Genomic DNA, 24799 nt, shown 5'->3' with positions numbered 1-24799 from the left:
TCAGCCAGCAGCAAGCCAGCCAGCAAGCCATCCAGCAGCAAGCCAACCAGCCAGCAGCAAGCCAGACAGCCAGTAGCAAGCCAGCCAGCAGCAAGCAAGCCAGAAAGCCATCCAGCAGCAAGGAAGCTAGCCAGCAGCAAGCCAGTCAGCAGCAAGCCAGCCAGCCAGCAGCAAGCCAGCCAGTCAGCCAGCCAGCAGCCAGCCAGCAGCAAGCCAGCCAGCCAGCCAGCCAGCAGCAAGCCAGCCAGCAAGCCATCCAGCAGCAAGCCAGTCAGCCAGCAGCAAGCCAGCCAGCAAGCCATCCAGCAGCAAGCCAACCAGCCAGCAGCAAGCCAGCCAGCAGCAAGCCAGCCAGCCAGCAGCAAGCCATCCAGCAGCAAGCCAGTCAGCCAGCAGCAAGCCAGCCAGCCAGCCAGCCAGCAGCAAGCCAGCCAGCAAGCCATCCAGCAACAAGGCAGCTAGCCAGCAGCAAGCCAGCCAGCAGCAAGCCAACCAGCCAGCAGCAAGCCAGCCAGCCAGCCAGCAGCAAGCCATCCAAAAAATCTGTCAGAAACAAAAGTAATGTAAACTACATAATCTAATTATCAACGTACAGTGAACCCTCCATATGTGTTAGCAGTCTGTATCTATATGTATATGAAGATGTGCATAGGGCAAGGGACATACTGCAACTGTTAGTGAAGGCTGGACATGCATATGTAGTTGAAGGTTGCTATGTGCACATATCAATGTAGGTTGTAGTACAATGTACAATGTACAATGTAGGTTGTACAGTAATGGATGTTTAGAAGTATGTTAGTTTGTGTATGTGTATGTGTATATATAAATATATGTATATGTATATATATATATATATATATATATATATATATATATATATATATATATATATATATATATATATATATATATATATATATATATATATATATAGATATATATATATATATATATATATATATATATATATATATATATATGTACATAGATAGAGAGGTATGTAGAAATAGATAGACATATATAGATAGATAGATAGATAGATAGATAGAATATGTATATACATATATATGTAATAGACACATACATATATAGATATCTATAGATACATACACATATACAGACAGATATGAATGTCTATAGATATGTGTGTATATGAATATCTCTCTCTCTCTCTATATATATATATATATATATATATATATATATATATATATATATATAGACTGAGAGAGGCACATGTGGGCAGATGTATTGCAACAGGTGCCTGGTGACAAAGGCATGGATTGAACACCAGTGTGGATACTGGAGTACCATACCCCATTCCAAAACACTTTAACCACTAACTACCACATAGGTGGTTGCCTGCCTACTACTGGAGGTTTCAGAAGGGAACATGGGAAACAAGTGTACAATACCCTCCCCTTTGATATCCACAGTGGCACACTAGTCTTGTAATCCCTGTACATGGTACGTGTCATCACAAATGGTGTGTCAGCCAGGGAAATTTAGGTCACTGTACCCCTCTACACCTCACAATGTCCTACATGGTGTGTACCTCCCATGAAAAATACAGCAAGGGAAAGGGACACAGACATACCTAACAAAGAGTGATAATGCCCTCAAACACATTCCCTATGCAGAGTGACTGACAAAACCACAGAGTGCCTTTCATACTACCTACACAGAGGTTACCACTACTGGATATACAGAGTTATGTCACACACATACCAGTTGTCCAACCGCCATGGTAACACCTCACAATCTGTCCAGCCTAAATGACCTATGGCCCTCATCCTTGTCACTGCAGTAAAGAGCACATGCTGGAGGTACAGGTTGCTATCCACAAATAAGCCATACCCTGGACTAAACCACCCAGCATTAACAAGCAAGACTCCTTATTAGTAGATGTCAGACATACCTGTGATGAATGTTATGCAGATAGGTAATATGCTGTATGAGTCACCTCTGTGTAACTGTGTGACAGGAGCAAGTACAATCACATTACATGTGTCCCAAGGGGCAGGGTAGCATAACAGTATGCTGCTGTAGGCCCAGGGCCAATAGCATAGTACCTACCTATGACACAATGCACACACATGTAGTCATTGAAATACCAACTATGTGAGGTGGAATGGGTGTGCCACTGACTGTGTGCAAGGTCTGTAATGGTGTGATTGCTCAGCATGACATTGTGTCTGTCATGGTAGTGTGTGTCCTCGGTGTGAGGCCAGAGAAAGATGTATCAGTTATTGGGATACAAACATATTACATTGCCATATGTTGTGCTGTGGTTCCCTGTATATGACTGTGGTGTAGGTAGAGGTATGGCAGCAAAAACTAGGGTGGATTACCATTGAAATTGTAACTGTGCATTGTATGCATTGCATGGGGTGACAATATTCCCCATCCATTAGCTTGATACATACCCCCAGTGTGAGGTTGCACATTGGACCTCAAACAGTGTGCCAAGTGCTGGTATATACTAGTTTGTTGTATGGAATGTGGCAGACACTGTCACACAGTTGTTGGCTGAACACTGATATGTGTTAAATTACATGTGTATCCCCTGATAGACAGACAGATGCTATATATGGCAGTTCAGTGATATCAGTACAGTAGAGTATTATGTGTGCATATTACTTGCTCACATATTTTTCTTTTCCTTCCAGGGTGAAGGTGCATCAGTGCAACCCCTGTTATTCAGCTGCAGAGGATGAGGAGATACACCAGAGCCTGGTGCAGGATTTTTCCACACTTTTTTCCCATACCAGCCAGAACCAGCAGGAGAGGGCTGCACTGTGGCAAGACCTTGTCCGTCGGGTAAATGACATAGGCATGCATAACCGGACATATGAGCAGGTACACCATCACTGCAGTGATTTAATTAGAAATGTCCATCAGTGTGCATCTGATATCCACAGACAACAGCTTGCCACAGGTGGTGGGGTACCTATCCACCCCCCCCTCACCAGACTGGAGGAGCACCTCCTAAGTGCTGTGGCTCCAGCCCAACAACAACAACATCCACAGACATGTGTCATGATGGAGGCTGGAGCCACCCAGCATGTGGACATGGAGTGTGCAGGTAACATGCCATATCTGTAGTTGAGTGTTGTCTGCAATGGTAGTTTATGCATGTGTGAGATGTGTACTGTGTGAGTAGCTGTTATCCTGGAAATTGTTGTGCAAGATTGATATTCTGAATATCATCAGTACACCTGTGAAAGCCAACTGTTGCACTACTGTACTGTATCATACTCACAGTATCAATGGCACAGTTGTACCCACTGACAATAACTGTCTTATTTGTGCAGGTCCCTCTGGAGTAACAGCAAGGCAGCCAATCCATGCTGGTGAATGTGTAATAACAATACTATTAATACTAATGATAATAATAGTAATAATACCCTCAAACAGTATTGTGTATGTGTTGGATTGCAGGTGTGTGTGTGTTTGTATCTCATGTACTGAGGAGTCTGCATGTGTGCATGTGCCCGTGTGCATGTGTGCATGTGCCCATGTGCCCATGAGCATGTGTGCATGTGCCCGTGTGCATGTGCCCATGTGCCCGTGTGCATGTGCCCATGTGCATGTGTGCATGTGTGCATGTGCCCGTGTGCATGTCTGCATGTGCCCATGTGCATGTGCCCATGTGCATGTGCCCATGTGCATGTGTGCATGCGCCTGTGTGCATGTGCCCATGTGCCCGTGTGCATGTGCCCATGTGTGCATGTGCCCATGTGCATGTGTGCATGTGTGCATGTGCCCGTGTGCATGTGTGCATGTGCCCATGTGCATGTGTGCATTTGTGCATGTGCCCGTATGCATCTGTGGTAACATTGTGTACACATTGTAAAATGTGTTTCCTGTCTTCCTCTCACAGGTTCTGATGTTGCTCTGTTGGCGTGCAGCAGGGAACCTGAAGCCACTGCTGGGGATAGTGATAATGATGATACATGTGCAATGGCACTGGGAGGTGTGACAGGGTCTGTTGTTCTGTTGTTGGTCAGCCAATCGACAGTACACACCAGTCAACCCCATCAATGCGCACAGTCATCCTGCTGATACATCCATTGTCACCAATGTCCTTAGCTGAGGGACATCATACAGTGGTCATTGACCAGGGTAATGTGGTATCAGTGGCACATGCATCCCCTCACAGCAGCCATGGCCAGAGTCCTGACATGGTAACACACAGGCAGATGTCCAGGGGTTCTCGTGGGTGCATCTGTGGTCATACTGCCCCTGTCAGACGTGCCCACAGAGGTCTTTCAACCTCAGCTATGTTCCGGGCTGTAATGCAGGCACAGGCACATATGGAAAGGTACACCAGACAGGGTCTGAGGGAACTTAGATCACATCACACTGCTATGAATGACACTATGCGTGACGTAGCGGCTGCCATCTGTACTGTCAGCGAGGTCATTGACAGACATTGGGGGGACACATTAGATCTGTTCCACAACTACATGTTCACGAGCCAGGGCAATGCAGGATGGTTGAGGCGTCGATGTGGACGTATGCCAGCAACATCAGCAGCTGGCAGTCATCGTGGATGACAACAGACCCGCAGCCACTCCCATAGTGCCAGTATCAGCTCCAGCAATGCTGGGTCTGTACTGTCATCAGACCACCCTAGAAGACCACGTGCATGTGGCTCTGGATAGTCCCAGTAGGGACATGTGTCCAGTCATCAACCAACTGCTTCTGATGACAGTAACCAGTCTGGCTTAGTACCTGATACTGTCCGTAGCACCCCTGCCAGGCACAGGTACTGTGTCCGTGGCCAGAGACAGTGATCTGTATGACCTGGCAGGTACAGTCTGTGGCTGTCCACAAACACCCATATATGGCAGCCATGAGGTGGAACTGTGTGCATGCATACACACATGCATAATGCTAACACCTAGGGCTAACACATACACACACACACACTGCATCAACATTGCACCATGTTGTACTGTTGTCCCTCACTAACACACACACACATACATGTTGATTGAATGTGTCAATGGCAGACTCTGGCATACCAAGTACACACCCTGTGCATATGATGAAACTGTGCCACCTCCTGCAATCTGTAACATTGCTGCAGGAACATGATAGCATGGTGCTGATGCACAGGGTGACTACATAGAACTGTAGTAATATTATCATGTTGTTAACAGTACAGTGTAATGATATCATTGTGGGTATATCCCAGCATGCCTGATGCATTAACAGTATGATTGTCATTGTAGTTTTTTATACACCAGTGTTAATTCCAACAGTGTAATGTCTGCACATCTTGGCATTCTGGTGGTAAGGCTGAAAACACAAACCCACCTACATAGGTAGCACAGGGGATAAGAAAATGGAAGTAATGATACTCAATGCCAGACATGTAAACCGCAAGATGCATGCAGTCCAAACTCTACTCAGCATGGGGAATGTTGATATCTGTGCAGTGACAGAAACCTGGTTCAAGGCTCCCAAGAGCACCCTAGCACTACCAGGTTACACCTCATACCATGCTTTACAGCTCCAAAACATGGAACTAACTATGAAAGGAGGGTGAGTATCAATAAATGTCAAGGATACCCACATGCCCAGGTTGGTGCCACACCATGACGCATCACAGACTATCCACGTGTAACTAACAGTGGGTAAAACTGCCTTCCAGTTCATAGCCTGCTACAGACCACCCTCCTAAACCCAGGAAACCCACTTGCCCTACTTAAGAATACATGAATATATGAAGGTGTTTCCAAACAACATTATATTGGGCAACGTCATCTGCCCACACATAGACTGGGAGCATTACTGTAGCTCCAACACCCTAGGCCAAAGGTTCCTAGAATTCATAAACTCAAATGCTATGGAACAACTTGTTACCACTCCCACAAGAGGGGAAAACATACTGCACCTGATCATCACCAACATGGGGACTCTATGCTCCAGACCAGAAGTGTATCCCTCACTGGTAAGATGACACCATAGAGTAATCTCACTGTATATTCACATACCAACTGCAGCCCCTGCACAGAAAACCACAGTGAAAAAGTTGTGTAAAGCAAATTACACACAGCTCAAAACCGAGACAGAGGTGGAATCCTTCAAAGCCCCTGGGCCTGTGGGAAATACAGCCCACACTGCTGAATCCTTTATAAATGCATTCTATGAACAACTGCAGGAATGCACAGATCATGCAATTCAAAATATAACCAAGACCCAATCCTCCAAAGACAGGCATCCTTTCTGGTGGACCCCAGCCACATAACAGAAAACAATACAAGGAGGAAGCTACTACATGATCGACCAATATCCCAAAAAGGGAAGGCATCTCTGATCAGTATTTGGACAAAAATTACGAGCACTCATAAAATCGTCTAAGGCCAGCTTCAAAAGAAATATTGCACAAGACACAAAGGATAATCACAAGGCTTTCTTTACTTATGTTAGGAATCTGGGTGGGAAGTCCCACCCACATATGCTCAGAAGTTGTCCTAAATGACACAGAATACACCTAAGCCACATACATTGCCAACATCATTGCTGACAGGCTCAGCACAGACATCTCACCCCCCCCCCACCACAAGGGCAAATATATATCCCAGCAGAGTGATGCCCCCCTGACATCTGAGATGCTCAGTCACCCTCTCCAAAGCAGAAACACAGCATCAATGGGTGCAGACAGTGTCCCAGGCTGCATCCTACATGAACTCCAAGAAGAACTAAACACAAACATAAAAGTACTGTTCAATCCCAGCCTTACTACAGGATATGTAGCCAAGGAGTGGCGTACAGCAAAAGTGACCCCTCTCCACAAAGGTGGTGCCTCAACGGATCCTGGAAACTATTGCCCTGTACACCTGACTAGCTTGGTCTGCAAAGCTATGGAATGGATCATCATAGACCTCATAAATGAAGTTATTGGGGACCTACAGACACTGGATCCTACCCAGTTCAGCTTTGTTGAGGGCACATCCTGCCTCTTAAACCTGGTTGATGTCTTTGAAACAGTCACCAAGGCCAATGACGAGGGGAAGGTGTTCAACACAGCCTACCTGGACCTCGCAAAAGCCTTTGATACAATACCCCACTCAGGTATATTTCTCAGAGGTACAGGCCTACACAGAAGGACTGTGGCTGAGCAGGTTCACAGATGACTGCAAACTGTGCACCATAATCAACTCAGCAGCCAACAGAATCATCCTACAAAAGGGCCTCATAGAAACAGACAGCTGGTGCCAGAGCCATGGCCTCAAGCTAAATGCCAAAACCTGTATTGTCATCCCCTTTGGCAAAAACTAAGTGACCACAACTTAACACATAGGTGGTAAGCCATTAAGTACTGTACACATGATTAGGGACCTGGGGACCCGAGTTGATAGCAAACTGTCATTTGACAATCACATGGTTGTAGTGGTTACACAGACAGTTTATATAGGCCAACTAATCATGAAGAGATTCACAGCTAGATCACAGGAGGTCATCGTGCCTCTTTGGTCATCCCTCATCAGGCCCATAATTGAGTACAATGCCCCTTTTGTGGTGTACCTTACCAGACACCTGACCTGCAGCAACTGGAAAGTCCACAAAAGTACATAATCAAGGGGATCAAAGGGCTCAAACAGATGCCTGACATATAGAACCATGTCCAACCTGGAATTAATGGACATGCTGCACCTCAGAAAATCCAAATCCCATGGAGGTATGTGCTTGTGACACTTGCACCTCAGCACTTACATAAATAGGACATGCTGGAGGGACAGATTCATAACCCAGAGGCTCCCTTCACTCTGGAATAAAATCACAGTCCAGGTTAGGCAGAGTCCCTTAATGACTCTCTGCAACAGGAATATTGCTGACTGGATGGGAGATTGTAGGTTTACCCCGGGTATCACTTCTGTGTCACTGTTACACAGAGGCTGAGTATACTAACCAGGAAAAAGGCCATATCAAAATTCATTTAACATGGGTGTCAAAAGACAAACACAGTCTGGATAGGCTTATAACTGCACTAGGGCAGATAGCCTAGTATTTACCTATAAACCTATTGCATGATGTATCCTCAACTGATACACAGATGTAGGAAACCCAGTGTCAGTGATATCCCTGCAGTACTACACTATACCAGTAGCCATTCTTACTGAGCCACACACATCCCTGTGAAGAATGCTGTTTGGCATATAGCAGTCTCACGTACATGCCAACACACTAGCAATATGTTAATCCACGACTGGAAGTGTATACAGTGGCCTACAATGCATTCTGCACATGACACACATGACCACCACATGGGTATCATACAGATGGATACCTGTTGTCCAAGCCATGCTCTATTACTGTAATGAAACTGTAACTTTGTCATCAGCATGTACTTAACATAGTATTCCAGTAGTACCATGTAGGTGGCAGCACCCATCATGTAGAACGGGTAATGGTGTGTACATATGGACAAGTGTTTTCTTGTCTATTCTGTGATATTTACATTTCCAAAGATATTGTGCAGTCCCTTGGTGTATCGCCTAAGCAAGAAGGTGTCTTTATGCATATCAGCAACAATTGCCATACACCTACACTGGATGTCCATTACTCACAGACTTTGCTGTGTTATAACATGTGTGACATATACTCCAGACATGAACCCTCACCCACATTAATATATCACAGCTTTCATGAGTGTGTGTCATCCAGTTGGCCTGGGACACAGATCACTGCAGTAGCCTGCATTGTCAACAACACATATGTATGGCGTACAGTCTGGGAATCTGCAGGACATGCTGGCACAGGTAACAACTGTATTCACATGAGGCAGGCCTCACACATAGGAACTATTTAAGGTCACAGGTACATATCTCTATGTGGCACACACATACCTGATGTGTGCATTGAAATTACTGTTATAATTATATCTCATACCATAATAAAAGCAACACCCACCACACATTGACAAAAACACATGGCATTTGTAGGATTTAAACCCCTACCTAACTATGTTATGACATTGGAGAGAGACGCATTAGCAGAGCATGCTATTCACATTACTGGGCAGTTTTTCTTCTCCTGCTATACTTATAGGGTGCTGACATCATCAGTCTTTACAAAGAGGAATGTACATCATGTAGTGTGTTATTCCATTTGCCAAAAGGTCCATTTCTTTCAAAGAGAAGTGCACACACCCTGCCCCCCCAAACACACACACTGAGCATTTGCAGGATTCAAACCCCTACCTAACTATGTTATGACACTTGAAAGAGACACATTAGCAGAGTGCACTATTTGCATTACTGGGTGGTTTTTCTTCTCCTGCTATACTTATAGGGTGCTGACATCATCAGTCTTTACAAAGAGGAATGTACATCATGTAGTGTGTTATTCCAGTTGCCAAAAGGTCCATTTCTTTCAAAGAGAAGTGCACACACCCTGCCCCCCCCAAACACAGACACTGAGTCTTTGCAGGATTCAAATCCCTACCTGACTATGTTATGACACTTGAGAGAGACACATTAGCAGAGCATGCTATAGGGATTATTGGGTGGCTTTTCTTCTCCTGCAGTATGTATAGGGTGCTGACATCATTATTTAGAAAGAGGTATGTACATATATTACTATCCCTCAGTATGGGGGATAGAATATATATGCATTAACAGATGCCTACTTCAGGGTCACATATGCACATCAGCACTGCCAGGTTATGTTTTATACCATGCTTCATGACCACAGGACTTGTAACACACAACACAACCAGGGGGTGTAGCCATATACATCACAGATACACACACCTCTCGGTTGTTACCACTGCACTAAGCATGACAGGCCATACATATACAACTAGCATTGTGCAAAACTGACTTTTGGTTTGGTGTGTAGTTCAGACCACCCCTCCCATATCCAGGAACCACACTTGGCTTCCCGGGGAACAGTGTAGGATATGAAGGTGTTCACATACACCATTACAGTGGTTAACTTCAGGTACAGAAATATTGAGTGGGGGAACTACTCAGGCCTCAACAACATCACCCTGCAGCCAGTACAATTTGTGAATCCATGTGCTATGGCAGAACCAGTCACCACAGCCACAAGGGGGAATACATATTGGACCTGACCATCAGCAACATGGGGACTCTATGTTCCACACCAGAGGTAGACCACCATTGTTAATATCTGACCATAACCAACCTTCTCTGGATGTCCATATCCCATCCCCACCCCAGGCAAGGAAATCACTGCAAACAAAGTATTTCTTAAAAGCAGACTTTGCACTTGTGAAGACTGGGGTGGAATACTTCAAAGGTCCCATGCTGGAGGATTATACAGCCCAATCTGCAGAATCCTTTACAAATGCATTCTATGAGCATCAGGAAGGTTTGCATTGATCATGCTATCCCAAATAAAACCAAGACTCCTTCAAAACAGGAGACCTGTCTGGTTTACACCAGCCATATATAAGCTGTACAACAGAAGGAGGGAGCTACTACATTACAGAGCAATATCCCACAGAGGGAGGACATCTCTGAACAGTATTGGCAAGACACTTCAATCCCTCACAATCATCACTTGCAAGTTTTGACAGTGAAATTGTCCAGACACTGCAGATAAGGCTCCCCTCAGTCTGGAATCAAACCCCAATTAATGTTAGACATAGCCCCTCACCGACCCTCTTCCAGCAAACTCCAGCCACATGGATGTGACATTGCAAATTCAACCCCTGGGATCTCTACTGTGTCCCTGCTTGATGGAGGCACAGCACACTAGCCTTAAACAGTGCCTTCTGTGACCTACTTTACAGAGGCACAGTAGGCTACTGTACTGGGGAGGCAGATGCCAAATACACTCTGGCTAGGCTTATGTATTCCCTAGGACAAACTGCCTAGTATTGACCTCTACACCCATATGTTTATGTTTCAGATGCACAATATTTGTTGCAGAGAAACTGTTTGCAGGTCTTTATTGCCATAGCTTTCCCTGTTTCTATGAACAACTTGTGTATCTGTGGAAGATGTTTGAATATGAGAGGGTTCCACTATATTACTTATGTCTCTGTTGTCATTTAACTGTGTGCACTGGGCAGATTGCTGTATTGTGGTAGGTTCCTGGCTTAACACATACAAATGCCAGATATGTGTGGCCAACTGCTATACTGAGACATGGCCTAAGTGTGTGAGCATGCCCAGTTCAGGCTTTCCATGGCTTGTTGCCTGACATATGTCTCATTTATCAAAGTGTGTGAGCATACCCAGTGTGACCTTTCCATAAGTTGAGATCTGAGGTCCACCACATTTGTGGTTCTGTGTGAACTTGAACAATATTTGACATTTATAGTTGTGTGTTGGAGGTCATGTTGTGTTCTTACTGCCCAACTGCTTTGTGTCTGAACCCAACAGGGATTATGCTGTGTCTGCAGGGTTTCCATGGGATAGTTTGCATACACTTGTCAACATTCTTTCATACTGACCAAACACTGCAATATTGTATAGTGTACTGGTTCAGTCCTTTCACTGTGGTGGACAGTATCCTGGGTTTCAGTCCTATCACTGCTTTAAATATTCATACTGAGCACACCAGACTGGTTAAGGGCCAGTTGTGCAAATATGACCATGTTGCATTTTGTTCAGCTATGGCCTACTTAAACCAGGCTTGTCCAACATTAGTAGTGTATTCCGCAACTGGAGTGGACATTGAGAAACACTAGGCTATGTGCCCTAGGTCATTTCTAATCCCAGTCAGAGAGTGTGTTTGTCCTTCAACACACATTTTAACTGGAGTTTGCCATGACATTTTTCAAGGTTAGTATACTGTGCCTCTGCCTAACTGTGACATAAAAGTGATACCCAGGGTAAACCTACAATCTCCCATCCACTCAGCAAGATTCCTCTTGAAGAGAGTCAATGAGTGACTCTCTGGCTAACCTGGACTTGGAGTTGACTCAAGAGTGGAGGGAGCTTCTAGGTTATGGATCAATCACTACAGCATGTCCTATTTATGTCAGTGATGAGGTTTAGGTCTCTCATGTGCATAGCTCACTGGCATTCAGATTTTACAAGGTGCAGCATGTGCATTGATTCCAGCTTGGACATGGCTTTATACATCAGGCACAGATCACCTCTGGACAGGCAGTATGCCACTGCAGTTTGTTTAATCAGGCAACACATGGCATCTGTTACAGCCCTTTGATCCTCCTGGTGAGGTACTTTTGGGTCTTTCCAGTTGCTGGAGGTGTCTGCTAAGGTACATCCCACAAGGGCCATTGTACTCAATTGTGAGGCTGATGAAGAATGACTGAAGAGGCACGATGACCTCCCCTGATCTAGATGTAAATACCTTCATGATTAGGTGGGTATATGAAATGTTTCTCTAACCACTACGGCCACATGGTTGTCAAATGCTAGATTTCTATCAACTTGTGTCCCCAGGTCTCTTATTACTTCTAAAGTACTTAATGGGTTAACACCTATGTGGTAATTGGTGGGCACTTACTGTTTTTTCCAAAGGGGATGACTATACACTTTTCTGCATTTAGCTTGATGACATGGCTCTGGCACCAGTTGTCTGTTTCTATGAGGCCTTTTTGTAGGATGCTTGTGTCAGCTGGAGGGTCAGGTATGGCGCCCAGTTTGTAGTCATCTGCAAACTTGTTCTGATACAGTCCTTCCATGTTGGCCTGTACCTCTGAGAAATATATACCACACATGGGAGGTCTCAGGACTGAGCCTTGTGGGATGCCAGTTTTAGCTGATTTGGAGTCTGACATGGCTGCAGCATTTCTGACAATGTCAGTTCTCTCCTTGAGCTGGTTTGCAACCCATCTACTGACATAGGGGTTTATATTTAAGCTGGTGAGCTTATCTACAATGAACAAGTGGGGTATTGTATGGAAGGCTTTTGCAAGGTCCAGATAGGCTGTGTGGACCACCTTCCCCTCATCAATGGCCTCGGTGACTGTTTCAAATGACTCAACCAGGTTTAAGGGGCAGGATCTGCCCTTAAGAAAGCCACACTGGGTAGGGTCCAGTGTTTGTAGGTCCCCAATATCTTTATTTCTGAGGTCCATGATGATCCTTTCTATAGCTTTGCAGACCAAGCTAGTCAGGATTCTGGGGTGATAGTTTGCAGTATCCATTCAGTCACCACCTTTGTGGAGAGGGACCACTGTTGCTGTACACTGCTCTTTGGGTACATATCCTGTGGTAAGGCTGAGATTGAGCAGTAGTTTTATTTGGTGTTCAATTCTTCTTGGAGTTCATGTTGGACACAGCCCAGGACATCATCTGGTCCCATCGATGCTGTGTGTTTTGCTTTGGAGACACTGGCTGTTATCTGTGCATCTGCAATGTCAGGGGGACAGCACTCTGCTGGGATAGATATTTTGCCTTTTGGTGCGGGGGGGGGGGGTTTGCCCTGAACCTGTCAGGCTGGATGTTGGCAATGTGTGTGGGTTTGGTGTATTGTTTGTCATTTTGGACTAATTCTGAGCATATCTGTGAATTCCCACCCAGGTTCCTACCATCAGTTAATAAAGCCTTGTGATTATCCTTAGTGTCCTGTGCAATTTTTATCTTGTAGCTGGCCTTAGAGGATTTTATGTGTGGCCATAGTTTTTTGTCATAATACTGATCAGAGATGACTTCCCTTTTTGGGTTTTGCTCTATCATGTAGTAGCTTCCTCCTTCTCTTGCATGGTTTGGTAATGGCTGGGGTCCACCAGGCCAGATGCCTGTGTTTGGAGGATTGGGTCTTGGTTTTATTTGGGATTGCATAATCCATGCATTCCTGAAGGTGTTCATAGAATGCATTTATAAAGGGTTCTGAGGTCTGTGCCATATTTTCCACAGGCACAAGGGCTTTAATGGATTCCACCTCAGTTTGGAGGAGTGCAAAATTTGCCTTACACACTTTTTTCACTGTGGTTTTCTGGCCAGGGACTGGGGTCAGGATGTGAATATCCAGTGAGATTACTCTATGGTCTGATCTTACCAGTGAGGGATACACTTCTCGTCTTGTACATAGAGTCCCCATGTTGGTGATTATCACGTCCAGTATGCTTACCCCTCTTGTGGGAGTGGTAAGTTGTTCCATAGCATTTTGGTTTATGAATTCTAGGAACCTTTGCCCTAGGGTGTTGGAGCTAGAATAATGCTCCCAGTCTATGCTTGGGTAGTTGCAGTCGCCCAATATAATGTTGTTTGGAGGGACCTTCATATTTTCATGTGTTCTCATGTAAGCCAAGTGCGGTTCCTGGATTTAGGAGGGTGGTCTGTAGCAGGCTACAAACTGGGAGGCAGTTTTAGCCACTGTTACTTGCCTGTGGATAGTCCGTGCTGCTTCTTGCTGTGGCACCAACCTGGGGGTGTGGTTATCCTTGACAATTATTGATAGTCACCCTCCTTTTGTAGTTTGTTCCATGCTTTGGGGCTTTAAAGCATGGTATGAGGTGTAACCTAGTAGTGTTAGGGTGCTCTTGTGAGCCTTGAACCAGGTTTCTGTTACTGCACAGATAACAACATTCTCCATGCTGAGGAGAGTTTGGACTGCATGCATCTTGCAGTTTAGACTTCTGGCTTTGGGTAGCATTACTTCTAGTTTCTTATCCCTTGTGATACCTATGGAGGTGGGCTTGTGTTTTGAGCCTTACCTATTCAAGGCACTATGGGGGTGACAACAGGCTTTGCCAGTATCCAAAAGGCCAGGGGTGATAGGTGCAAGCCATCCCTAGCAGGTGGAGCATCATGTCTTGCTCAGCATGTCATCCCAGGCTGACAGGCATTGGATCCCCTTTGACTAACAGCAATACTTAAGCCAATTGTTGTAATTGATCATCTTGTCTTCATATTGTGGCATCATGCTTGGTGAGGGTAGTATGTTAGTCAGGGTCATCAAGTTTGCATATACTACATGGTGTTACATTGCTTAACACATGGCAATCATGCCTCAGGTGGTGCTGCAGGGATGCTTATGTTGGATGCACATACTACAATCCCTGTACATGTTTGAAAGCAGGTTGTGTCAACTTAGGCATCCCTTTTACTATATGTGTGAGTCAGAGAGAGGTATCATTTCCAGGGTTCCTACTGAGCCAGTGTATGTGCTATGCGTTGCCTCTTTGCCAAGGTCAAGGCATTCTGGGCATGCCTCCTTCCGCCTACTGGGGCAGGCTCAGGTTGTTCCTCCTCTGAGTCACGCTCTGCCTGTGCTGGCCTTGGCAATGGTGGGGGGCTATTTCGCCCGGGCCTATGGTGGTCCTGCTGCAGCTGTTTTCACAAAATCATATTATGTAGCATAGCACGTACCATGACAATTTGGGTACATGTAGTTGGTGAGTACTGCAAGGCTCCAACAGATGTGTCCAGTCACCAGAACCATGACTTGAGCAGCCCAAACGCACGCTCTATTACATTACATGTTTGTGCATGTGCCTCATTATGGCGTTCCTGTTCAGGTGTGTGTGCATTTCTGATGGGTGTCATCAGCCACGGCTCCAGTGCATAGCGAGCATCCCCCAGTAGGTGACCATGTGGGATGTCCCCATTGGCAAATGTCTGCTACAGCTGCGTCAGATGCCAGATATGGGAATCATGGTAGCTTCCAGGGCAGCCAGCACACACATTCAGTATTATGCCCTGGGCATAGGTTCATAGGTTCATAGGTTCATACTAGGCTATCTGCCCTAGGGCATTTATCAGCCTAGCCAGAGTGTGTGTGGCTTTCACCACCCCTTAGGATGAGAATACTATACCCATTAGTTTGCTGTGCCTCTGTCCAGCAGTGATACAGAGATGATTCCCGGGGTAAACCTACGATCTCCCATCCACTCGTCAAGATTTCTCTTGAACAGAGTCAGTGAGGGGCTCTGCCTCACGTGGACTGGGATTCTGTTCCATAGTGTAGGGAGTCTCTGGGTGATGAATCTGTCCCTCCAGCACGTCCTATTTATATCCGTGTTGAGTTTTAAGTCTCTTGCTCTCGTGGCTCTGGTGGATTTGGATTTTTTGAGGTGGAGCATGTCCATTAATTCCGGGTTGGACATGGCCTTGTATGTCAGGCACAGATCACCTCTGAGCAGACAGTATGCGACTGAATAGAGCTGGAGTTTCTTCAGTCGGGCATCGTATGACATATGTTTGAGCCTTTATCCTTTTGGTGAGGAACTTTTGGGGTCTTTCCAACTGCTGCAGGTGTCGGGTAAGGTACATTCGAATGGGGCGTTGTACTCAATCATTGGTCTGATAAGTGAAGAGTACAGGGGTACAATGACCTCTCCTGATCTGGATGTGAATCCCTTCATGATCAGGTGGGCAATGTAGAAGGTCTTCATAACCACTTTGGCAATGTGAGTGTCAAAGAGAGGTTACTGTCAACTTGGGTCCCCAGGTCCCTGATAACTTCTTCCGTGTTTAATGGATTACCACCTATGTGGTAATTAGGGGTTACCTTGTTTTCCCAAAGGGTATGACTATACATTTTTTGGCATTTAGCTTAAGGCCATGGCTGTGGCACCAGTTATCCATTTCTATGAGACCTTTCTGGAGGATGTCTGTGTCTGATGGAGTGTCAATTATGGTGCCCAGTTTGCAGTCATCTGCAAATTTTGTCAGCCACAATCCCCCTATGTTTGCCTGCACTTCAGAAAAATAAATGCCGAACAAGAGGGGGCCCAGGACTGAGCCCTATGGGACACTGCTCGTGACTGGCTTAGAGTCTGACATGGCACCAGCAACTCTAACCCTGTGTGTTCTGTCCTTGAGCCAGTTTGCAACCCATCTTGTGACATATGGGTTTACATCTAAGCTGGTGAGCTTTTCTATGATGCCCGAGTGGGGTATTGTGTCGAATGCTTTTGCTAGGTCAAGGTAGGCTGTGTGAACTGCCTTACCCTCATCAATGGCCTTAGTGACTGTTTCGAAAAAGTCGACCAAGTTCAAGAGGCAGGATCTGCCCTTGACAAAGCCAAATTGGGTAGGATCCAGTGTCTCTAGGTCCCCAATGTCTTTATTTATGAGTTCCATTATGATCCTCTCCATAGCTTTGCAGACAAGGCTCGTCAAGCTTATGGGGCAGTAATTTCAGGGTCCGTAGAAGCACCGCCTTTGTGGAGTGGGACCACAGTTGCCGTACACCATTCTTTGGAGTACGTATCCTGTAGTAAGGCTAAGATTAAACAGCAGCCTTATGTGTGGGTTTAGTTCCTCATTGAGTTCGTGTAGCACACAGCCGGGACACCGTCCGGTCCCATTGATGCTGTGTTTTTGCTTTAGAGAGCAGCTCTCACCTGGGCATCTGAGATGTTTGGGAGGCTAGACTCTGGTGGGATAGATATTTCTCCTTTTGGGGAGGGAGGGAGAAATTTGCACTGAACCTGTCTGCCAGTATGTTGGCAATGTCTGTGGGTTCAGTGATTTTTTATCATTTTGGACTAATTCTGAGCATATCTGGGAGTTTCCACCCAGGTTTCTAACATAGCTAAAGAAGGCTTTATGATTGTCTTTTGTGTCATTAGCGATTTTTCTCTCAAAGTTGGCCTTGGATGATTTTATGAGTGATCGTAGTTTTTTGCTAGTATTGATCAGAGATGCCTTCCCATTTAGGGATTTTGCTCTGTCATGTAGTAGCTTTCTCCTCTTGTTGTAGAGTTTGTTTATGGCTGGAGTCCACCAGACCGGGTGCCTGCCTTTGGTGGAAAAGGTCTTGATTTTATTAGGGATTGCTTGATCCATACATTCCTGGAGGTGCTCGTAGAAGGCATTTGTAAGGGTTTCAGCAGCGTGGGTTGTGGTTTCCACTGGCTCGGGGGCCTTGAAGGATACCACTCCAGTCTTAAGAAGTGTGAAGTTTGCTTTTGAGAAGTTCTTCACTGTGGTCTTTGCTGGGGGTGGGGCGGGATGTGGATCTCCAGTGAGATTAATTTATGGTCTGATCTCACCAATGAGGGATATACTTCGGTGTGGAGCATTTTGTCCCCATGTTTGTGATGATCAGGTCTAGTATATTTTCTCCTCTTGTGGGAATGGTGACTAGTTGTTCCATAGCATTTGAGTTTATGAACTCAAGGAACCTTTGGGCTAGGGTGTTGGGGCTTGAGTAATGTTCCCAGTCTATGTTTGGGTAGTTGAAGTCACCCAATATGATGGTGTTTGGAGAGACATTTATACTCTCCAGTGTCTTCAGGAAGGCTGTGTGGGTTTCCTGAGTTTGAGAAGGTGGTCTGTAGCATGTTACAAACTGTAGGGCAGTTTTACCTATGGTTAATTGCACCTGGATGGTCTCCGATGCTTCGTGCGTTGCCACTAACCTGGAGATGTGGGTATCCTTTATGAATATGGATACTCCCCCTCCTTTTGTAGTTCGGTCCGGATTTTGGGGCGGAGCATGATATGAGGTATAACCTGATAGTGCTGGGGTGCTCTCAGGAGCCTTGAACCAGGTTTCAGACACAGCACAAACATTGATGTTCTCCATACTGAGGAGGGCTTCGAGGGCATGCATCTTGAGGTTTAGACTTCTGGCATTGAGCAGTATTACCCTTAGTTTTTCTCCATTTTTGTTTTCTAGGGCGGTAGGTTTATCATTTGAGCCTTGCCTAAAAAGGCACTATGGGGGTGGCAAGAGCCTTTGCCAATATCCGGAAGCCCAGGGGTGACAGGTGCAAGCCGTCCCTTGCGAAGCAGCGTGGCTTGTCAAGCATGTCATCCCAGGCAGACAAACATTGGATCCCCTTAGAATGACACCAGTAATTAAGCCAATTATTAAAGCTGATCATTTTGTCTCTGTATTGTGGCATCATTCTTGGTGAGGGTAGGATACTGCTCAGGGTCAGGGTCATACCGGCCTGGGCTACATAATCTGAGAGCTCCTCTATGTCTCTTTTCATGTAGTCCAGGGAGTGCGTCTCAGGTCGTTCACACCGGCATGGACAATGACTGAGTCATACTTGTACTTGCTGTGGAGTGACCTGAGTGCTTGTGTTATGTGGCGGATTCTAGCACCTGACAGGCAGCTAACTGTGATCCTTTCCTTGTTCAGTCTGGTGAGTGGGACGTCAGTGTGTCTGACTATGGAGTCACCTATAACAAGTGTGTCTGGCATTGTGTTTGGCCTTAAGGGCTGTGACTGTTTAGCACACTGACTTTGAGAACTATGTGTTGCATGTCTTATGTCTTGAGGTGGCAGTTGCTTGGGTGTCTGCTTTGGAGGCCTCTGTAGTTTTGGTAGATTTTTGATCAGTGCCTCGAGTATGTCTTTGTGTGTTTATGTGTTTGTTTTGCAGTTGTGATAGTTCTATGTGAAACTGGGTTTGTGGTGTGCGTGGTTTCCTTCTCCTCCTGTCTGGTCTTGCCAGTCCTGAGTTGAGAGAGCTCAGCCTCCAGTTTGGCTATATAGTTGCATCTCTCACATGTATTTGTGTTTTGTGGGAGAAGGAGTGGGTTGTCTGTGTACATGAGGCAATTGTAACATTGCCTCAAGATGCCCAGATTCACCAGCTGAACAGGAGAGGACGCTAGCAACTGACCCTTCGACATGCTAGAAAAAGTGAAAAAGTTTGCTGTGTAAGTGAGTCAGAAGGGACCTATAGGGAAATGGGTACTCAAGGGGATTCTAGGCTAATGTAGTACTTTGTTTAGTATACAAGTACTTTACCTATATAAAAATGCTTTAGGAGCAAGTGCTGAGCTATTGAGATAGAGAATAGACTGTTTAGATTGCAAGTAGAGAAGTTCTAAAGGAAAAATTGAAGAGCAGACTTTACGGAGCCAGAAATAGTTTAACCTTGTTTAACGGCTGCCGATGGTGCTCTATGGGCAACTCCACGCTAAATCACGCCAAAGCGCTAAAGTGGGCTTTATAGCAGAGGGTTGAAAAGACCTAGGAATTGACCCAAAATGGCCAATAGACTACAAGTTTCTGGCTGGAACCTCTGCTCTAGGGACAAATAGGCTGCTCAGTGCTCCCCACTCCCACTGGTGAACAAAGAAGCTTCCCTTTATCCAAATAAGGATATGGAATAGCACAGGAACCAAGCCAAAGCCCAGAGATCAGCAAACTCTGAAGACTGGACTATTCTAGTTCAGTAAGGTGGGAAAACAAGATTTTTTTTTTTTTACAGAAAACAGAGGAAAAACAGACAGTAAATGCTATAAATGCTTTTAAACGGCTAGCGCACTTGAGTGTGTTAGCCTACAGGTAAAATTAAGCAACAAATAACTTTTTAAAAAGTGCAAAACAGTTAATCAACACAAAAACAGTTTAAATAGAATGCAGAGCTGTATAAACAGGCGAAAATGCAGTCGCTAAGCAGTAAATAATCAAAAAGCCAGAAAAAAATACTTAAATCAGGAAAAAGTCACTCTTTTGCTCTCTGCTGCTTATAGAACTCTGCAGGACACCACGGGGAGCTGTGCCAAGTTGAATACAAGCGAAAAAGCGCGCTAAAGCGGGCTTTATTACAGGGGGCTGAAAAGAGCTAGGAATTGACCCAAAATGGCCAATAGACTACAAGTTTCTGGCTGGAACCACTCCTCTAGGGACAAACAGGCCGCTCAGTGATCCCCACTCCCACTGGTGAACAAAGACGCCTCCTTTTATCCAAATAAGGATATGGAATAGCACAGGAACCAAGACAAAGCCCAGAGGTCAGCAAACTCTGAAGACTGGACTATTCTAGTTCAGTTAGGCGGGAAAACAAGATTTTTTTTTTGTTTTTTTGCAGAAAACAGAAGAAAAACAGACAGTAAATGCTATAAATGCTTTTAAGCGGCTAGCGCACTTGAGTGTGTTAGCCTACAAGTAAAATTAAGCAACAACTAACTTTTTAAAAGTGCAAAACAGTTAATCAACACAAAAACAGTTTAAATAGAATGCAGAGCTGTATAAACAGGCGAAAAAGCAGTCGCTAAGCAGTAAATAATCAAAAAGCCAGAAAAAAATACTTAAATCAGGAAAAAGTCACTCTTTTGCTCTCTGCTGCTTATAGAACTCTGCAGGACACCACGGGGAGCTGTGCTGAGTTGAATACAAGTGAAAAAGCGCTAAAGCGGGCTTTATTACAGGGGCTGAAAAGAGCTAGGAATTGACCCAAAATGGCCAATAGACTACAAGTTTCTGGCTGGAACCACTCCTCTAGGGACAAACAGGCCGCTCAGTGATCCCCACTCCCACTGGTGAACAAAGACGCCTCCTTTTATCCAAATAAGGATATGGAATAGCACAGGAACCAAGACAAAGCCCAGAGGTCAGCAAACTCTGAAGACTGGACTATTCTAGTTCAGTTAGGCGGGAAAACAAGATTTTTTGTTTTTGTTTTTTCTTTTGCAGAAAACAGAAGAAAAACAGACAGTAAATGCTATAAATGCTTTTAAGCGGCTAAGCACTTGAGTGTGTTAGCCTACAAGTAAAATTAAGCAACAAATAACTTTTTTAAAAGTGCAAAACAGTTAATCAACACAAAAACAGTTTAAATAGAATGCAGAGCTGTATAAACAGGCGAAAAAGCAGTCGCTAAGCAGTAAATAATCAAAAGCCAGAAAAAAATACTTAAATCAGGAAAAAGTCACTCTTTTGCTCTCTGCTGCTTGTAGAACTCTGCAGTACACCACGAGGAGCTGTGCTGAGTTGAATACAAGTGAAAAAGCTCGCTAAAGCGGGCTTTATTACAGGGGGCTGAAAAGAGCTAGGAATTGACCCAAAATGGCCAATAGACTACAAGTTTCTGGCTGGAACCACTCCTCTAGGGACAAACAGGCCGCTCAGTGATCCCCACTCCCACTGGTGAACAAAGACGCCTCCTTTTATCCAAATAAGGATATGGAATAGCACAGGAACCAAGACAAAGCCCAGAGGTCAGCAAACTCTGAAGACTGGACTATTCTAGTTCAGTTAGGCGGGAAAACAAGATTTTTTTTTTTTCTTTTTGCAGAAAACAGAAGAAAAACAGACAGTAAATGCTATAAATGCTTTTAAGCGGCTAAGCGACTTGAGTGTGTTAGCCTACAAGTAAAATTAAGCAACAAATAACTTTTTAAAAGTGCAAAACAGTTAATCAACACAAAAACAGTTTAAATAGAATGCAGAGCTGTATAAGCAGGCGAAAATGCAGTCCCTAAGCAGTAAATAATCAAAAAGCCAGAAAAAATACTTAAATCAGGAAAAAGTCACTCTTTTGCTCTCTGCTGCTTGTAGAACTCTGCAGTACACCACGAGGAGCTGTGCTGAGTTGAATACAAGTGAAAAAGCTCGCTAAAGCGGGCTTTATTACAGGGGGCTGAAAAGAGCTAGGAATTGACCCAAAATGGCCAATAGACTACAAGTTTCTGGCTGGAACCTCTGCTCTAGGGACAAATAGGCTGCTCAGTGCTCCCCACTCCCACTGGTGAACAAAGAAGCTTCCCTTTATCCAAATAAGGATATGGAATAGCACAGGAACCAAGCCAAAGCCCAGAGATCAGCAAACTCTGAAGACTGGACTATTCTAGTTCAGTAAGGTGGGAAAACAAGATTTTTTTTTTTTTTTTTTACAGAAAACAGAGGAAAAACAGACAGTAAATGCTATAAATGCTTTTAAACGGCTAGCGCACTTGAGTGTGTTAGCCTACAAGTAAAATTAAGCAACAAATAACTTTTTAAAAGTGCAAAACAGTTAATCAACACAAAAACAGTTTAAATAGAATGCAGAGCTGTATAAACAGGCGAAAATGCAGTCGCTAAGCAGTAAATAATCAAGAAGCCAGAAAAAATACTTAAATCAGGAAAAAGTCACTCTTTTGCTCTCTGCTGCTTGTAGAACTCTGCAGGACACCACGAGGAGCTGTGCTGAGTTGAATACAAGCAAAAGAGCGTGCTAAAGCGGGCTTTATTACAGGGGGCTGAAAAGAGCTAGGAATTGACCCAAAATGGCCAATAGACTACAAGTTTCTGGCTGGAACCACTCCTCTAGGGACAAACAGGCCGCTCAGTGATCCCCACTCCCACTGGTGAACAAAGACGCTTCCTTTTATCCAAATAAGGATATGGAATAGCACAGGAACCAAGACAAAGCCCAGAGGTCAGCAAACTCTGAAGACTGGACTATTCTAGTTCAGTTAGGCGGGAAAACAAGATTTTTTTTTTTGTTTTTTGTTTTGCAGAAAACAGAGAAAAAACAGACAGTAAATGCTATAAATGCTTTTAAACGGCTAGCACGCTTGAGTGTGTTAGCCTACAAGTAAAATTAAGCAACAAATAACTTTTTAAAAGTGCAAAACAGTTAATCAACATAAAAACAGTTTAAATAGAATGCAGAGCTGTATAAACAGGCGAAAAAGCAGTCGCTAAGCAGTAAATAATCAAAAAGCCAGAAAAAATACTTAAATCAGGAAAAAGTCACTCTTTTGCTCTCTGCTGCTTGTAGAACTCTGCAGTACACCACGAGGAGCTGTGCTGAGTTGAATACAAGCAAAAAAGCGTGCTAAAGCGGGCTTTATTACAGGGGGCTGAAAAGAGCTAGGAATTGACCCAAAATGGCCAATAGACTACAAGTTTCTGGCTGGAAACCACTCCTCTAGGGACAAATAGGCCGCTCAGTGCTCCCCACTCCCACTGGTGAACAAAGACGCTTCCTTTTATCCAAATAAGAATATGGAATAGCACAGGAACCAAGACAAAGCCCAGAGATCAGCAAACTCTGAAGACTGGACTATTCTAGTTCAGTAAGGCGGGAAAACAAGATTTTTTTTTTTTTTTTTTTCACACACAACCTGGCAGTTGATGGAGGGGAAGCCCTTATGGTTGAAGTACACCTTACCCCGCTCACCAGCTGGTGCTTTGATGCGTATGAGCATGCAGTCTATTGCACCCACTACCTCAGGGTATTCCGCTATTTGCTGGAAGAGACGCATATTGCTGGCCAATTCCTCACGGGAATTGAGGAAATATACATGATCACCGACATGTGCTGACATGGCATTCAGGAACTGGTGCAGTAGCCTGGATGCTGATGCCTGTGATATCCCTATCATATCACCAGTTGGTCTCTGGAAGGTACCTTTTGCTAGTATTCTTAGGCCAACACATACCTTGGTTTCCACTGGGATGGGTTCCCCTCTGTTGGTTCTGTGTGTGAGGCGTGGCCTGCACAGCTCAACAATTTGCTGTAGGAGGTCTCTGTCCACTCTATAGCACTCCACTATCTCCAGCTCATGTAACCCCTGGTAGGTGACCCTGGGCCTGTACACTCTTCTCCGTCTCCTCACTGTGGGTTGTCTGGCAGCATTTGCATTGTCACCACCCTCAGCATGTTGCATATGTCGCCTTATAACATCTATGGCAGCCCCTAGCATTTTTTGTCTGAGTGAGGCTTTTTCAGTTTTCTCTTGTGATAGCTTACTCCAGTTTTGCATTGTTTCTTGAGAGAAACATACTGCACTGTTGTTTGTAGAGTTTTAAGTGCTGGGCTGGGCTACTGTTCTGCCTGTGTAATTGCCTGCTTCTGATTGTTTTCACCTGTTACCTCTGTAAGTATTCCCTGGTAGCTTCCTACAATTTCTTCTGCTTCCTTTTTCTTTTCTGTTTCCTCGGGGGGGGGGGGGGACGCACAAACAAGCACAAACACGCTTACAGCAGCTAACACGCACACACACAGCTTAGACGGACTAAAACTTGCTTATTTGGCTTTAAACACGTGTACACCAGCGCAAATGAGCTAACAGGTCTTTAAACAAGCTTCTACATGCTTACTCCAGCTTAAACGCGCACACTCGAACTTACACGTGCACACCCTATCTTACTCAGGCCTCCGAGCGTGCACACGCGCGCATGCACAGCCAGCAAGAAACTTTGGTGTTATCCA

Source organism: Protopterus annectens, chromosome 5.part1 (assembly GCF_019279795.1).
Source record: "Protopterus annectens isolate FY-2018-M chromosome 5.part1, PAN1.0, whole genome shotgun sequence".
Classification (NCBI taxonomy): Eukaryota; Metazoa; Chordata; order Ceratodontiformes; family Protopteridae; genus Protopterus; species Protopterus annectens.
This window is presented reverse-complemented; position numbering follows the sequence as displayed.